This window comes from Pristiophorus japonicus, chromosome 27 (genome assembly GCF_044704955.1).
Source record: "Pristiophorus japonicus isolate sPriJap1 chromosome 27, sPriJap1.hap1, whole genome shotgun sequence".
NCBI lineage: Eukaryota > Metazoa > Chordata > Chondrichthyes > Pristiophoridae > Pristiophorus > Pristiophorus japonicus.
Window position 1 is genome coordinate 16,150,027 of NC_092003.1, and position 5,937 is coordinate 16,155,963.

The following is a 5,937-nucleotide window of genomic DNA, read 5'->3' on the forward strand; positions in this document are numbered from 1 at the left end:
AAGGATTGCGCCGTGGCCTCGGTCACGATGGCCGGCAGAGTCATCTTTATGGCTGCTCAATCCTCTTGCAGCCGAAGACTGAGGGGGGACCAGCGAGAGGCAGAGGCTATCTTGCGATCTTGGCAGCTTTGCAAGAGGGGCAAGATCTCAACAAGGGGTCATTTCGGTCACAGTCGATGCTTTCTGGGACCACTGTTCCGCCTACTGTCAATCACAGCAACCCAGCCTGCATTTCATACAATGCCAGTTTCTCTCCTCCCCTCTCACACACACACACACACACACACACATCCATTACACTCCTGATGGCTACAGCATTTCAAACAATCCCCATTTACACCAGCCACAATGTTGATTTGATAAGCAGAAGGAGATAGTTCCAGTTCCTATTAAAAAGAACTCAATTGTATGAAAAAAACACACTTGGATTTATATAGCGCCTTTCGCGACCACTGCACGCCTCAAAGCGCTTTACAGCCAATGAAATGCTTTTTGGAGTGTAGTCACTGTTGTAATGTGCGAAACGCGGCAGCCAATTTGCGCACAGCAAGCTCCCACACACAGCAATGTGATAATGACCCAGATCATCTGTTTTAGTGATGTTGGTCGAGGGATAAATATTGGCCCCAGGACACCTCCCCCTGCTCTTCTTCAAAGTAGTGCCATGGGAGCTTTTGCATCCGCATGAGAGAGCAGACGGGGCCTCGGTTTAATGTCTCATCCGAAAACGGCACCTCAGACAGTGCGGTGCTCCCTCAGTGCTGCCCCTCCGACAGTGCGGCGCTCCCTCAGTACTGCCCCTCCGACAGTGCGGCGCTCCCTCAGTACTGCCCCTCCGACAGTGCGGCAGTCCCTCAGTACTGTCCCTCCGACAGTGCAGCGCTACCTCAGTACTGTCCCTCCGACAGTGCAGTGCTCCCTCAGTACTGCCCCTCCGACAGTGCGGCGCTCCCTCAGAACTGCCCCTCCGACAGTACGGCACTCCCTCAGTACTGCCCCTCCGACAGTGCGGTGCTCCCTCAGAACTGCCCCTCCGACAGTGCGGCAGTCCCTCAGTACTGTCCCTCCGACAGTGCAGCGCTACCTCAGTACTGTCCCTCCGACAGTGCGGCGCTCCCTCAGTACTGCCCCTCCGACAGTGCGGCACTCCCTCAGTACTGCCCCTCCGACAGTGCGGCGCTCCCTCAGTACTGCCCCTCCGACAGTGCCTCACTCCCTCAGCACTGCCCCTCCGACAGTGCGGCGCTCCCTCAGTACTACACTGGACTGTCAGCTTGGTCTCTGAAGTGGGACTTGAACCCACTACCTTCTGGCTCAGAGGCAAGTGTGCTGCCCACTGAGCCATAGCTGACACTATATAAAATATTTGAAAGAATTACAGAGGGTCTGCAGCACAGAAACAGGCCATTTGTCCCAACAACAGCTACTTGTATTTATATAGTGCCATTAACATAGTGAAACATCCCAAAGCACTTCACAGGAGCGTTATCAAAAAAATTTGACACTGACCCACATAAGGAGATATTAGGACAGGTTAGTCAAAGAGGTAGCATCGTAAAGGGCGAGAGAGAGACGGAGAGGTTTAGGGAGGGAGCTCCAGAGCTTGGGGCCCAGGCAGCTGAAGGCACGGCCACCAATAGTGGAGTGATTATAATCAGGGATGCTCAAGAGGGCAGAATTGGAGGAGCGCAGAGATTTCGGGGGAATGCGCGGCTGAAGGAGGTTACAGAGATAGGGAGGGGCGAGGCCATGGAGGGATTTGAAAATAAGGATGAGAATTTTGAAATTAAGGCATTGCTTAACCGGGAGCCAATGTAGGTCAGCGAGCACAGGGGGTGATGGGGGAATGGGACTTGGTGCGAGTTAGGACACGAGGCAGTGAGCACAGGGGATGATGGGTGAGTGGGACTCAGTGTGAGTTAGGACATGGGGCAGTGAGCACAGGAAGTGATGGGTGAGCAGGACTCGGTGCGAGTTAGGACATGGGGCAGCGAGCACAGGGGGTGATGGGTGAGTGGGACTCGGTGTGAGTTAGGACACGGGGCAGGGATTACAGGGGGTGATGGGTGAGCGGGACTCGGTGTGAGGACATGGGGCAGCGAGCACAGGGGGTGATGGGGGAATGGGACTTGGTGCGAGTTAGGACACGGGGCAGGGATTACAGGGGGTGATGGGTGAGCGGGACTCGGTGCGAGTTAGGACACGGGGCAGCAAGCACGGGGTGATGGGTGAGCGGGACTGGGTGCGAGTTAGGACTCTGGCTGCCGAGTTTTGGATCACCTCTAGTTTACGTAGGGTAGAATGTGGGAAGCCAGCCAGGAGTGCGTTGGAATAGTCAAGTCTGGAGGTAACAAAGGCACGGACGAGGGTTTCAGTAGCGGATGAGCTGAGGCAGGGGCGGAGGTGGGTGATGTTACGGAGGTGGAAATAGGCGGTCTTAGTTATGCTGCAGATATGTGGCTGGAAGCTCAGTTCGGGTTAAATATGACCCCGAGGTTGTGAACAGTCTGGTTCAGCCTCAGACAGGAGTTGGGGAGAGGGATGGAGTCAGTGGCTGGGGAACGCAGTTTGTGGCGGGGACCGAAAACAATGGCTTGGGTCTTCCCAATATTCAATTGGAGTAAATTTCTGCTCATCCAGAACAGGATGTGGGACAAGCAGTCTGACAATTTAGAGACCGTGGAGGGGTTGAGAGAAGTGGTGATGAGGTAGAGCTGGGTGTCGTCAGCGTACATGTAGAAACTGACGCTGTGTTTTCGGATGATGTTGTCAAGGGGCAACATGTCGATGAGAAATAGGTGGGGGCTAAGAATAGATCCTTGGGGGACACCAGAGGTAACGATGCAGGGGTGGGAAGAGAAACCATTGCAGGTGATTCTCTGGCGACGATTAGAGAGATAAGAATGGAACCAGGCGAATGCAGTCCCACCCAGCTGGATGACGGTGGAGAGGCGTTGGAGGAGGATAGAGTGGTCAACCGTGTTAAAGGCTGAAGGCAGCTCCAGGAGGACGAGGAGGGATGGATTACCTGTGTCACAGTCACATAGGGTTTCATTTGTGAATTTCAGAACTGGTCTATGCTTGGCATTTACGCTCCACACCAGCCCCCTCCCACCCCTCTCCATCTCCCCCCCCCCCCCCCCCCCCATCACCATATCCTTCTATTCCTTTCTCCCTCATGTGTTTCTCCAGCTTCCCCTTAAATACATCGATACTATTCACCTCAACCCCTCCCTGTGGCAGCGAGCTCCACATTCTCACCCCTCTCTGGGTAAAGAAGTTTCTCCTGAATTCCCCATTGGGTTTATTAGTGACTAGCTTATATTTATGATGCCTAGCTTTGGACTCCCCCAAAGTGGAAACATCTACCCTCTCAAACCCTTTCATAATCTTAAAGACCTGGTAGACAGCTAGTTTGCAGGTGCAGCAGGTAATCAGGAAGGCGAATGGAATGTTGGCCTTCATTGCGAGAGGGATGGAGTACAAAAGCAGGGAGGTCCTGCTGCAACTGTATAAGGTATTGGTGAGGCCGCACCTGGAGTACTGCGTGCAGTTTTGGTCACCTTACTTAAGGAAGGATATACTAGCCTTGGAGGGGGTACAGAGACGATTCACTGGGCTGATTCCGGAGATGAGGGGGTTACCTTATGATGATAGATTGAGTAGACTGGGTCTTTACTCGTTGGAGTTCAGAAGGATGAGGGGTGATCTTATAGAAACATTTAAAATAATGAAAGGGATAGACAAGATAGAGGCAGAGAGGTTGTTTCCACTGGTCGGGGAGACTAGAACTAGGGGGCACAGCCTCAAAATACGGGGGAGCCAATTTAAAACCAAGTTGAGAAGGAATTTCATCTCCCAGAGGGTTGTGAATCTGTGGAATTCTCTGCCCAAGGAAACAGTTGAGGCTAGTTCATTGAATGTATTCATATCACAGATAGATAGATTTTTAACCAATAAGGGAATTAAGGGTTACGGGGAGCGGGCGGGTAAGTGGAGCTGAGTCCACGGCCAGATCAGCCATGATCTTGTTGAATGGCGGAGCAGGCTCGAGGGGCTAGATGGCCTACTCCTGTTCCTAATTCTTATGTTCTTATGTTCAGTCTTCCCTCACCCTCCTCTTTCAATCTTTCCTGATGAGTATATCCTCTCAGTTCTGGTATCACCCTTGTGAACCTTTTTGGCATCTTCTGCAGTGCCTCTATACCACTTTTTATACTATGGAGACCAGAACTGTGCACAATAATGGACAGACCAACCAAAGGGAGTTTTCACTACAAATAAAGATTTTTTTAAACATTATCTTTTCTCTTTCCGATACTGATGAAATTGCACAATATCTCCAGAAATTGCCACCTTTAAAAATATGTGTCTACCCTGCCTCACTGCCTCTCATCTGAGTCGGAAAGAAAATTTGCATTTTTATGACATCTATAATGACCTCAGGATGTCCCGAAGCACTTTACAGCCAATGAAGTACATAAGAACATAAGAAATAGGAGCAGGAGTAGGCCATTCGGCCCCTCAAGCCTGCTCCGCCATTTAATACGATCAAGGCTGATCCGATCATGGACTCAGCTCCACTTCCCTGCCCGCTCCCTATAATCCCTTTATCCGCTTATTGGTTAAGAAACTGTCTATTTCTGTCTTAAATATATTCAATGACCCAGCCTCCACAGCTCTCTGAGGCAGTGAATTCCACAGATTTACAACCCTCTGAGAGAAGAAATTTCTCCTCATCTCAGTTTTAAATGGGCGGCCCCTTTTTTTTAAGATTATGCTCCTTAGTTCTAGTCTCCCCTATCAGTGGAAACATCCTCTCTGCATCCACCTTATCAATGCCCCCTCATAATCTTATATGTTTCGATAAGATAACCTCTCATTCTTCTGAGGTACTTTTGGAGTGTAGTCACTGTTGTAATGTGGGAAACGCGGCAGCCAATTTGGGCACAGCAAGCACCCACAAACAGCAATATGGTAATGACCCAGATCATCTGTTTTAGTGATGTTGATTGAGGGATAAATATTGGCCCAGGACACCAGGGAGAACTCCCCTGCTCTTCTTCCAATAGTGGCCGTGTGATCTTTTTCATCCAGCTGAGAGGGCAGACGGGGCTTCGGTTTAACAGTCACATCTGAAAAAGACAGCATCCACGACCTTCTGACTCAGAGGTGAGAGAGAGAGATACCAAAAGAAGGTTGTGGGTTTGAGTTCCACCCCAGAGACTTAAGCCTACAATCCAGGCTGACATTCCCGGTGCCAGTACACTGCGATATGTGTACGCACTCGGTCCATGCAGCAGAGCAGGTCTCCAGTCGTCCTGGGTAACCCTTGTCACTGGATAAAGACCAAGCTCTGTCACGCCAGTGTGGTGGCTGGTGTGCAACGGTCACCTCACTTTAAAAAAATCCATGCACAGGCATCTTCCACCCCCTTAATTGGTGTAGCAGAACTGGAATATCGGGTCCTTCATTGAAACACCTGTGAACTCGTGAAAGCAAGTCATCCTCGTTCGAGAAACCTCTTACGATGATGACTGAGAGAGTGCTGCATTGTCAGAGGGGCAGTACTGAGGGAGCGCCGCACTGTCGGAGGGGCAGTACTGAGTGAGCGCCGCACTGTTGGAGGGGCACTACTGAGGGAGCGCCGCACTGTCGGAGGGGCAGTACTGAGGGAGCGCCGCACTGTCGGAGGGGCAGTACTGAGGGAGCGCCGCACTGTCGGAGGGGCAGTACTGAGGGAGCGCCGCTCTGTCGGAGGAGCAGTACTGAGGGAGCGACGCACTGTCGGAGGGGCAGTACTGAGGGAGCGCCGCTCTGTCGGAGGGGCAGTACTGAGGGAGCGCCGCTCTGTCGGAGGGGCAGTACTGAGGGAGCGCCGCTCTGTCGGAGGGGCAGTACTGAGGGAGCACCGCACTGTCAGAGGGGCAGTACTGA